Raw genomic sequence first — 12,227 nt, forward strand, 5'->3', positions numbered from 1 at the left:
GTCGCCCAAGTACGAGGTCGACTCCGAGGTCGCCCTCCATATCCATTACCACAAAGTCGGCAAGGACGAAGGAGTCTCGTACTCGTACAAAAACATGTTCGGCTATCCCTTTGGGATACCGAATGGTTGAATCTGCAAGCTGTACGAGCATAGTTGTTGGGGAAAGAGCAGGATATTCAAGTGCTTCATATATTACCTTGGGCATTATATTCACGCTTGCCCCTAGATCGCATAGGCATCGTTCGAAGTGTTTGATGTAGATTGAGCAGCTGATCATGGGGACCCCTGGATCCTCTTGCACCGCTGCCACCATGCCATCCCAAACGTTGCTCCTTGGGGGATAATACCTACCTACATGGTTATTGCGTGGTGGCCTCCGGGACGAGTTACCCCGTCCGGTAGATACCATGCTGACATTTTCAACGGGAGACTCGGGTTGCCCCGGGATCTTCCCGCTCTCAACAGCAGGTAACGAAGCAGCAATTTGTGCAAGCCGGGTTTCGATCAATTTGTTGAAACTTAACTAGTCTTTAAGAGTTGAAGACAAAGTTTCAAGCTTGACATTTAAACTTTCCAGGGATTTATCATTGGCCAAGAGCTTTTTATTTATATTTTTGTTGATTTTAACTTGGCCAAGAACAAGTTCTCTCAAGGAAGGTTGGTTTGAATTGAAATTCGAATTTTAAGAAGGATTGTAGTTATTACCTCCCTAAAAAGGTGGACGTGGCTGGTTCCACCCCTGGCCTCCTTGTTGTGGACGGTACCCATTGTTGTTGTTGTTGTTGAGGTAGGCCCAGTCTTTACGGGTTTCGGGGTAGTCGTTCCCCGAGTGTCCATCATTACCACAGACTTCACACATGAAGTGCGATTCCATGGCACGAGCATAGTTTTCTCTATGCTTCTTGAATTCGGCCCTTTCGTCGAGATGCTTCAGTAGGAGGTCCAGTTTGGCAACGATCATATCCGTCTCCTTGACGGTATGCGTGCCCTTGTTGTGGGGTTGGATTCGTTCATCGCTCCACCCCTGATTGGAGACCATCTTCTCGACCAATGCTTTGGATTTGGCTATAGTCAGGTCGAGGAAGGCTCCTCCAGCGGCGGCATCAATATTGGCTCGAGATGTCGTTGTGAGTCCATTGTAGAAGCTTTGTAGGACGAGCCACTCGTCCATGCCGCGATGAGGATAGGCCAGGATGTATTCTTGCAGCCTCTCCCAAGCTTCTGTGATGGATTCCATCCCCGTCTGCTGGAAACTTGATATTTTCCCATGCAGGGCATTTGTTTTGCCCAGCGGGAAGAATTTTATGAGGAATGCCTTAGAGCATTTGGCCCAGGTGTCGATGTCCTTTTTCTTATAAAACCACTATTTCGCCTTCCCCAGGAGGGAAAAGGGAAACAGACGAAGCTTGACAACGTCGGCGGCGACACCCTGTATGACAATGGTGTCGTAGAGCTCCAGAAAATTCTGCAAATGTGCATTTGCGTCCTCATTTGGCTTGCCACAGAATGGGCTAGCCTGCACCATGTTGATGTGGCTTGATTTGAGCTCGAAGTTCACGTCCCCAACATTGATGTTGGGGCCAGTGGCCATATTGTCGGTGGAGGGGACGTAGAACTCGCGGAGAGTCTTTTCAGCCATAGCCTGAAGAACGAGTGGTGCTTCCGAAATGGGTTTTTGTGCCGGGAGGATATCGAGAGGAGGAACGACGCGAGGTCATGCCCTTCTCACGAGCCTCTCTGGATTGTCTGTGTAGTTTTCCGGCATGGAGAAACCGGTCATACACTACCCCTATCTTCTTTTCAAATCAAAAATAAAGTAAGACTTAAAGTGACATTAGCCTGAAAGAGTAAAGACTATATCCTGAGTACAAGGTCTAAGTTAATATCAGCACAATATCTTTTTTCACATGCCGTCCCCGGCAACGGCGCCAGAAATTCTTGTTGACATTTCTTAGCACAATCACTAGGAATGGTTAATCCTTAGCAACAGTGCCAGAAATGCCTGTTAGCAGTCCTTAGTGCAATCACTAGAAATGAGGGCGCCGAACCCATCCTACAACTGCACCCAAGGGGTGCCACTCTCGTGGTATAATCAATACGATTACAGATGGATCCGCAAGCGCACGGATATACCGTTGTAGTATTTCACCCGGAGAGTAAGGGTATCATCATTTATTTGTGTCCCAAATGATGGCAGTGGCAAAGGTATTGTACTTAACATTAACCATGACATTGTGCCTCAAGCAATAGGCAATGCTCTAACAGGGGTAAGTCCAAGTAAAGAATAAGCAAGGGTAATGCGACACAGCACACATCCACACACCAAGAGGAAGGAATAAAGGAGAGAAACTATAAAACAAAGAACTACTCTATCCTCCGTCAAGTCAACTGGAGCTTAGGCTAGGTTAGGTGTCCTAGTGCTTCTATCCAAAGCTGGGGTCATGTTAGATCATGGTTAGGACTGCAGGTGCCAGAAAAATGGGATAGCGGGGAGAAGGTCCCGCACCGGAGTACATCCAGTCCCGTTACCTCTTTGCATGAATTCCTACACCGAACCCGAACGTCGGAGAGTACGCAAAACGCAACACCGCTATTACGCCGGACGGACAGGGCTGTCACCACCTGCCATCTACCCTAGTCACACCATGGAGCACGGTCATATCCGAAGGATCCCGCATACCCGAGCACCACGCTCGTGTATGAAGTCACTACTCTAGTGCCCCCAGGTCTCCCACCCTTCGGATGGACGAGTAAAACACTAGAGCAAGCCCGAAAGCACAACAAACCTCTATCCGTACCCGGATCATCTGGCCTAACCAAGACCATAGCATAACTTATGAACAAACTAAGCATGGATTGATAAACTATCAAGATAGTAAAGCAACTATGGCAAAACTCTATATTATGAATAGAAGTCAGACAAGTCAGATACAAAGCCATACCAGGAGCCGAGGATTGCTCAACGACCCCGAGGACAACTTGCTCGCTAAAGAGAACTAGCCTAGCTCCACTACCTAGCTAAGAGAGCAAGAGAGAGGAGAGCCTTCTTGGAGAGAATGGAATGAAGTGTGTGTGTGTGTGAGGGGTGAGAGGGGGCCCTATTTATACTAGTGGAGGTCGGTTCCCGCCAAATGCACGTATGGAAGGTAATCAGGAGACTTGGGGCCGACTCCTCCTCGAAATGCACCTGGACCGGAGGCCGGCTAGGTTCGACCGACCCAGGGGGTCGGCCGGCCCCACCTGCCACCACTCATCCTTATCCTTCTTTGGCAGGCTTACATGTGGGCCCTAATATCTTTTCTTGTATGCATTATGCGTGGTGCGCCCATTTGCTTTGCCAGATGGGCCCTCCTTATAAGTGGGTGACGCCGGACGTGATATGCTGCGTAGTTGTATGGCGTCTGCTGTGTGTTTTCGTCTTATTCTACTCCTACTCATCTGAAATATACAAAACTCGAAAACAACTGTGGAGCAAGGTTTGTGATACAAATATGCGAGTAAGGCATGCAGTTTTCCTTTATTATTGAGTATAGTTGATGGGTGAAAATGGCACTTAAGCACCGCCAACAGAGTGCAATCTCAAATGAACCTGTGAGTAGTAAGAACAGCATAGTCTCCATCCATAATCTTACCCTGAGATTCCTAGCCAAGTGGCTGGCCATGGTGGTGCACCCTCGTGCAGACCTCCGCCTCTGTAGCTTGCTTGAGCTGCAGTACTTGTATGCCATGGCAAAGCAAATCCATTGCAATCCTGTCAGAACCATGCTCGCTCACTGGCAAAAAATGATTTCCGGCAAGAACCCCATCGATATGACCTCTCTGGTCACTCGCATTGCGAGGTACGTCAGTGTGATGGAAAATGCCGAAGTTACCTTTCTCCCAGCGACTGAAGCGTTCAGATACGAGGTTGGTCTTGAGCACTTCGTGCAAGGGCACATGATGCACGAAGTGCCCGAAAACTCTATCTTTATGTGTTACCCCGGGTACGATAGGGAGATCGAGCTTCCATGCCCGAGACTCTCTACGCAGTGAAAAGACTAACCTTGCTGATGGAGAAGAAGGAGCCCGCACGACTGAGTGTTGCAGGTCCACAGACGAGGAGCAGGACTCGGCAGGACCAACAAGACAGAGCAGGACCATCGCGACAAGTACCCCCGGCCCCCACTACTGCGCAGCCCAGACCTTCTACTCAGAACATGAGCTCCGAGGATGCATATGGGTACTATGCCTATGGCGACCCGAACTCATATCAGGCCGGCAGTAGTGGGTATGTCGGTGATCAAGGTCCCTACTACCCCCCAGGTATGCACTCGTCTTATGGTCCACAGGTGGGTCTCTCGGCAACAGCACGCTTCAACTATGAGGACCCGATTATGCGAAGCATCTCCGACCTCTCGAGCCAGATAACTACCCTTGGCACACAGCAGCAGTAAAATGCAGGACACCATAGAACACAACACCCAGCTTACTCAGCAAAGCTGGGGGTTGACATTGGCTATGCAGTACGATGTCTCAAATGTCTTCATCCACCTGGGGCTGGACTATCAGTAGTCCCAGCCGTACCAGCAACCCGAACATGAGGACGATGACGATGAGGAAGAAGAGGATGACCCCGACGAGGAAGGGCAGGACTCCGGTGAGGAGGACTGATGTTCATCAAAGCTGGGGGGGGTTGTATCACCAGGTAAGTCACCACATCCCAACCGTCCTTTTTGTAGCCATGATAAAATATACATGTAATAATAATAATAGTAATAAATAATAATAATAATAATAAATAACAAAAACCCAAAAATACTTCCCATGTTAGAATAAAAATATGAGTGGAAATTCGTGTAAGCTCTTGCTTTGGAAATGATGAATAGTTGCTCTGTCCATGCCCCGTATGTGCGTCATTTACAGCTTTTTACTCTCCTTGTACTTGAGCTAGTTGGCACATTTTAGTTCCACTGAAAAATGGTTGTGTGGAGGCATGAGTTTAATTTCTAAAGTCTGAGTTGTAGCGGAATTCGAGATAGCCCAAACCGGATTCCAAACTATTTGCTCTTGTAGGGAACCTCTCGGAGTTCTTTTGAAAATTAAAATCTCAGTAAAGGTTTCCCACATTGGTTATAATGACTCATCCAGAGCCTTTTCGTGTTACATGAACCAAAATGAGGTATCTTGTGTTATCATGAGCTTTGCCGAACAGTGTGTCCGCCTAAGAAATGGAACTTGCCATCTACCGGTCTTTCTCCTTCGCGTATCCACAGTTTGCTAGCCTCAAAATGTCTGGTCTATCAATCATCCACTCTAGGTATTGTCATCCACCTTCACCAGACATCATCCCCCCGCAATCCTCCACCCAAAATTTTCACTGTGTACCCAAGTCGTCCCACATAAGGTCTTCTCATCATGAAACTCCAAAGATGTCAAAATCCTATCAGCAAAAGGAGTGGGGATTATTCTCTAAAAAAATGCTTAAAATGAGAGAAGAAAAATCCCACTCTCCTAAAAGAGTTGCAAAACAAGGAGTTCAAATAAAAAGACCAAATTCCCTTTCAAAGTGTGAGTCCATCTCCTTTCTCTTCCTTGGACGTTTCACCTTCTATAAGATCGGAATTTGGCTAAGTTCCAGTCCTTCGTGGATCACCATTCGGCTCGGCAATATAGGTAACCAAGGTATGCAACACTCTTCCTACCCATGAACTCCACATATCAGCCTTAGAGGTAGGAAAAAGAGGGTCAAAACTCCGACCCCATGTGAGGATCATACACCTTGAGAGACTCGAGAGTTCCATTGGGAAACCTGAATTTCTTTTGAAAAATCTTGCAAAAACTCTGAGCTAGGAACCTGAACAAGCAGCAGAAAACATTCCGGTGAAGGTTGTTTAGTCCTTCAACCGCCCAAGACCGAGGGATGAAAAATGAATACGCCCCATCCTCTAGAACCTTAGGTATGAGCCAACTTATTCATAGTACATATGGGACGAGTAATATGCTGTGCATAAGGTACCTGCAGGGTGTGAGCATTGACGCAACTCCTGATCCACCATGCCTCAGTCTAAGATTTGCTCGAGGACGAGCAAAAGTTTAAGCTTGGGGGGGGTGTTGATGTGACGGCCATTATTTCACATTCTGACTGTCAACTTTTTGGGAATAAATTGAGCATTACACTATGTTCCATTTATATTTTATTTAATTCTAATAAGTTGCATAAGTTTTGGATGAGTTATGATTTTAGGAGCAGATGTACCAAAAATGGGCAAAATTTGGCACGAACCCAGGCTGACCCGACCTCTCCTATGCCGGTCGGCCTGGCACCTCTATGAACCATGCCTCCTCTTCGATCCAGGAGCAATGTGACATGTTCAAATGCATCTGAGTCAAGGATTGGATGTCGGTTTGATCAAGTGGACCGAAAGGCTTGAACAAGGATCAAAGGACCCACAATTCAGTGCAAAGACATGTCCAAGTCAGCAATCCACCTCCCAGGAAGATCACAAACGTACGATTGCAACATTGGTGCAACAGAGGGCCGAAAGGAGCCAGAGGGAGGCCGGCCGGTCTCCCCTAGGCCGGCCGGCCTAGCACGTGCAGGCGTTGAGGCTACGCAACTGTCACCGACACCAGGAGAAGATCAGAAGCGTCCAGGAGAAGGCAGTGGCCAGATGGCCACATCCCCAGGTCAGCCGGCCTAGGGGAGGCCGGCTCGCCCCATATCAAGTAACATTGTACCATTGCTCTAACAAAAACCACAACTTCATGTTGTTCTTTCTAAATGTTATTGAGGGAGCACTTTGTTATTTGATCTTGGGAAACTTGTAGACCTTTTTGTGTGCCTATTAGTGTTTTGGGTCTTTTTCTTTGTGTCTTTTTAGAGAGATTTATGAAGCATTGCACCACCCTTTGATTCTAAACTTGTGGCTAGTTAACTTAGGCTAACTTTTGTTTTGTTTTAGACCACGTCATCATGTCATATCATTTTGTTCACCCACCCCGTGTTGCATTGCATACCATGTTGTTCGTCTCACCCTTGCATTGCATTGCATGTTGCATTTAAAAAAAACTTTTTCTAAAAACATTGACTAGCCTTGCTTTTGAGATCCTAAAACCCTTAGGAAAACCACTCATAGAGCAATCCTAAAACCATATGTTATGTTTTTCTTTAAAAAAAATCTAACTTTTGTTTCTCTCTAGTTTTTTTTTAAAAAAACCACCTTAGATAGAATTTCTATACCCAACACTCTCTCTTCAAAATTTTTGTTTTAAGACAAAAATATAGGAAACCCATAAACCTACTTCTAAAACCTTGTTAGCTCGGTTGCTTGGTCATTTTCGATAAATAACCTTTTCATTGACAAAAGCTTCACTTCTTATGAAGTGTCGAGAAGGCTTTTTGTCACTCTTAGCAATTGTTTTTGAATAAGCTAGTTGCGGAACAACATCGAAAGGTCCTTTCAACCTTGCTAACACTTGTTTTTGCTAACTTTGCATTTGTACTTTGCATCCATTCCATTGTTCATGCCGTCATTTTGCTAGCTTGGTCTCAATCTTATTGATGTATGCTTTCCTACCCATGTAATGCTTATCATGATAGCATTTACCTTTTGCAATCTTGTGTAAACATGGTGTTTAAACTTGTTTGCGGACCTCCATCTTTAAGCTCTTTTGACCAAGATAGCAATCCATTTTCCTCTCATTTGCATACACACACACACACCTCCCACTTGCATTCACATACACCCATTAGGTTTAATTTTCACTAGACTAACTATGCCACAAGTTAAGTATCTTATGGGATGTTTTTGGTTTGTTGGCAATTGTTTCTACTCCCAACTATCACCTTGGGGGTAGATTGTTCACTTGAATTGTTTTGCAGGCATGACAAAGCGTTCTCATGAATTCGTGATCAAAGAAGAAATCAAATTCGTCAACATCTCCAAACTTCAAGCCCCGCTGTTTTCATCAAATTCTGCACAGGGACAGAGATGTACAAGGAAGAAAAAGTTGATATTCAGAAGCTCCATGAAATTCCCGTTCCAACACATCCAAAATCAATGAATTTGAAGACCTGTATAAGGAGATATGGCAAGAACATTGGACGTTGCGCGTTCTGAAATTCGTCGGGACAGATTGCAGTGCTGGGATGAAATGGACATAACTCTCTTGTTCGGAATCAATTTTGGGTGAATGAGGACTCGTTGGAAAGGAAAATTCGTGCACTTCGCAATGGAGCAATGCTTCAGTACATGTTCTGTTCTGGAAATTGAAAGAAAAATTCGTGAAGATGAGGCAGCAATGGGACAACGAGGAATTGAAGGAGGTGACGACGATGTGAAGCAATGATTGGGACCATGACTTAGTACAAGATGAAATTGAAGGAAATTTAGGCAACAAAGGTGAAGACATATTGAAGATGATATTCATACACATGAGGGAAGGACTTTAAGAATTGCAAGATGGACCATCTTCTCCTTCCACGCCTAGCATCATGCTAAGCATGGGGGAGGATTTCGTGGACAAAGAAGAAAGATCTCATGGAGTAAGACAATCACAGTTGCCACAAGGTGCTCATGATTATTTTCCCATGCTTAGCACAATGCTTAAGTATGGGGGATGCCGCGCTACACTTCATTACGAGCATCGAGAAGGACGGTAATTCTTCCTCAACTCTCTCTTTTTCTAAATGCTTGTACATATATGCCTTCAACCATAGATGCAACCTTTGTTTATCTCTCCTTATAATAACATGGCTACTAAGAGTACAACCTAGATTTGTTTTTGTTTTCAATGAATGATAACCACCATCACCTTGAGCTCACCACGATGATATTCTTATATGCTCTTGCTTATGGAAAAGTGATGAAAGTTGCTGCTTTATTTTACCTACACTATGTTGTATATGACTTGACCATTTGATCTCAATTAAATGGAATTAAAATGATTAAAATACCGGCTCTTTTATTTGTGGAGGTTAAATGACTAAATTCTAGACCCACATATTCTATATTGCTCTTTGATTTAAGTCTACCGATGACCTTACACCTTGTGTTGTTTAATTTGAAAACTTAATTCCTATGCTATCTACATTTGTGAATCTCTTGCAAAGTTCTACCTACCAAAGCCTATACATACATATTCTTTCATGATGAAACCTTTAGATTGCAAACTTATATTTTGATGAGTTGGATTAAGATTGATTTCTTTGGTATGAGACTAAGAAGCTGGTCATTCTGTTTTTTTTTTGTGTAACCTTCTTTTTGCTAGCCTATTTATTCATGCATTGTGGGTTTCTACTTCGGGAATTTTGCAAACCTCGCTGGATATCCACCCTAAACCAAAAATATCTTTTTGTGATTACCTCCTTGACCACAACCCAATTTGAGTATGGATTATCATTTTGACGGAATCAAAAGAATCAAGGGCACCATATAAAGAAAAGTTTTGGGAGACAAGACTCCCCAGAGATTCAAGAGGTTCTACGAAGAAGACTGTGAATTTGAGATACTTACCTTAGTTAATTGGTTCTCCAACTATTCATACTCGAGGACGAGCATTTGTTCAAGCATGGGGGGATGGCTGGGTAAGTATTCTATGTTATCAAAAGTTCTAAGGAGCAAAAAGAAAGAAAAAGAGAAAAATAGAAAAATGAAAAAAAAGAGGAGAAAAGAAAAATGAAAGAAAAAAAGAGAAGAATAAAATGCTCCTTAGTTCTTTTTGGCTTCATTAATTTTTCAAGTTACTTTGAAGAACTATTCCATACTCAAATCTTCCAACCATGTGCAATCCGATAACGAGAACTTCATTTGTATCTCGGGATCATCCAATTGCCACTTGCACATATCCACCTATCAAAATGTGTGTGTTTCATCTTTCTCCCTCTCCAACATTATTTTCCAATGGCCTTTTTGACAAGTCTCAGTAAATCTAATAGATCTCTCTCTTAGTTTGACAATATTTCAGATATAATGTTTTGCTAGGATTGTTTTTACCTACCAAGCTCCACATAAGCCTTCCACTTTTATATATGAGTAGAATAGGTTGAAGAAAATCTAATGAAGGCTTGAGAGACTTGATGAGATGATTATTTCCATGATCTTTTGCAAGAGAACCTCACTTATGTTTGATATGCATTCTTTCGAAAACTCTTCACGGTGAAATAAGGTAAAGGTTTGAAGTTCACTTAAGTTTGAGAGCATTGCATTTATTTATTATTGTGGCTTGTTCTTTAATTACTAATCTATCTTCCATAATGAAAAAGTAGCCGGTCACAACATTAACTTAAATGCTAAATACTTGAGAGAGCAATATGTCTAGTTATGTATGACTAAGTGCAGAGAGGACATTGAGGGGCAACGCTGATTTTTTTATAAGCAAAGCTCCTGGACTTACTCGAGGACGAGCAAGGTTTAAGCATGGGGGGAATGTTGGTACTCCTTAAGTACCGATTTTATCCCTTGTTTATCCTTGATAATGGCAGGAATTTAATATCAAAATCACTAACCGACCTAACCCCGGCCTAATTATTGGTCATTTTCACATTTGCACATATATTTTGAAGGGACTTCGTTTTTGCAGGTTTTTGGCCTATTTTGGAGCATGAAATGACGAGGCCCGTGATCGAGCGCTAACATGAAGAAAGACGAAGGCCAAAGCCCAAAGGAAGGACCTAAGCCCATTCATGCACATCCATCCTCCAAGAGAGCCCAAAGGACCAAGCCCACAAAGATGAGATCAAGATACTTCGGGATTAAGCAAAGCAAATAAAGATTTAAGGAAGGATTCCCTATCCTATCCTTTCCTCGAAGATATCTCCAAGATAACGACATCCAAAGGGGTGCATTCGTGAAGGACATAAACTCTAGAAGATGCGAGGAGTCAACACGCGAAAGATGAGACCGAGGCGGGCCCGAAAGAGGGTAGGCCGGCCGGCCTAGGCCCGTGAGGCCGGACAGCCTAGCCCGTTTCCGAGGCGGTTCGGCCTCCCCTTCGACTAGTGGCTTCCTCGACTTATAAATAGCTCGCATCTTATTCAACTCGTGGGATCAATCCTCCCAGAACTCGACGAAAACCTAGGGCCAAGGCCGGAGGGAGACGACGGCCGTCGTAAGTCTTCGAACTTACCTAGGAGATGGCTTAGGCCACCCCTAGGCGCCATGGCCTCCCTGCGAGGTTGTGCCATGGTGGAGTTCAGGAGTCATCCCCAACATTCGTCGGGGTATATACACACACGATGGTGATATCAATCTACTCTTTATTCTAGTTGTCTCGACTTTGGTCTACTTCAATGCATGCTTTCTTTCTCATATGTGATGCATCCTTATGTTCATAGTAAGATTAGATCTATTCATGGTGATTAGTCTATATCTTGCGGATACGTTGAGGTAGCGTGTTTTAGCTAGTTGGTTGATTACCCCGGTGTGGTGACAGCATGGCGGAGGGAAAAGTTCTAGCGACGACATGATGTGGAATAGGATCGATGGCGAGTACCATGGGAGTCGTTGCGCGGCAACCAAGAGGAGGAGCTTCGAGTAAGAGCACTTGGTGGGCATTTGGGGTAAAGCTTTGGGAAACCTTAGGCGTCGACACGCACCTCGCACCGGTGACCTTGGGAAAGTAGGCCGCTTGCGAGCCGCCTTTCTAAGAGATGATTTCGTGTACCTTTAGTTGAGATGCAATCTATGTTTTGATCACCTTTTTGACTAGAACTGTACCTAGAGACGATAGGCCCTAATTCCTTGGTTGAGTTATCTCATCTACGGTTGTGGGTGTGATGAACACTTATGCTTCATTCATATCTATCAAGTGTTCAGTTTATATGCAATCTTCGCTTCATGTTTAGGATATGTTCGATAGATTAGATGGTAAACCCTAGTCGGTTCGCTTCCGATCCACGGATGACAAACCTTGGGGGAGTACTCTAAGGGAAAAGCTACCACGATCCGTGCGCTTGCGGTACGTAAATTGGGGCTCTAAGGAGTGTCAACAGCCGGCGAGCCCCTGCTCGCCGTGGAGCCGCCCGTTCACTCTCCCATGGCCCAAATCGAGTACCCCAATACCTTCCTAGCCTCTCCGTGAAGCTCACCGGCCCGGCCGGCACCTCCACGCCTCGCCGGAATGCCGCCGCAGCGGCAGAGCACCGCCGCCGGCCGCCGGCGCCCGCGGCGAGCCTGCCACCGGCCATCCCGAGCCCCCAAACCACCACCCACCCGTGTGCCTCGACGCCCTCTCTCTTTTCACCACCC

General features: G+C 44.9%; 1 non-coding gene across 1 annotated transcript; it reads left to right on the forward strand.

Annotated features, from left to right (window-relative positions):
• The first annotated feature begins 1,169 nt into the window (after positions 1-1,169).
• LOC120696317 lies at positions 1,170-1,278 on the forward strand. Its single transcript, XR_005684094.1, has one exon. It is a non-coding gene; the product is annotated as a small nucleolar RNA R71 (small nucleolar RNA).
• Positions 1,279-12,227: the final 10,949 nt, after the last annotated feature.

Source organism: Panicum virgatum, chromosome 2K, assembly GCF_016808335.1.
Source record: "Panicum virgatum strain AP13 chromosome 2K, P.virgatum_v5, whole genome shotgun sequence".
Lineage (NCBI taxonomy): Eukaryota > Viridiplantae > Streptophyta > Magnoliopsida > Poales > Poaceae > Panicum > Panicum virgatum.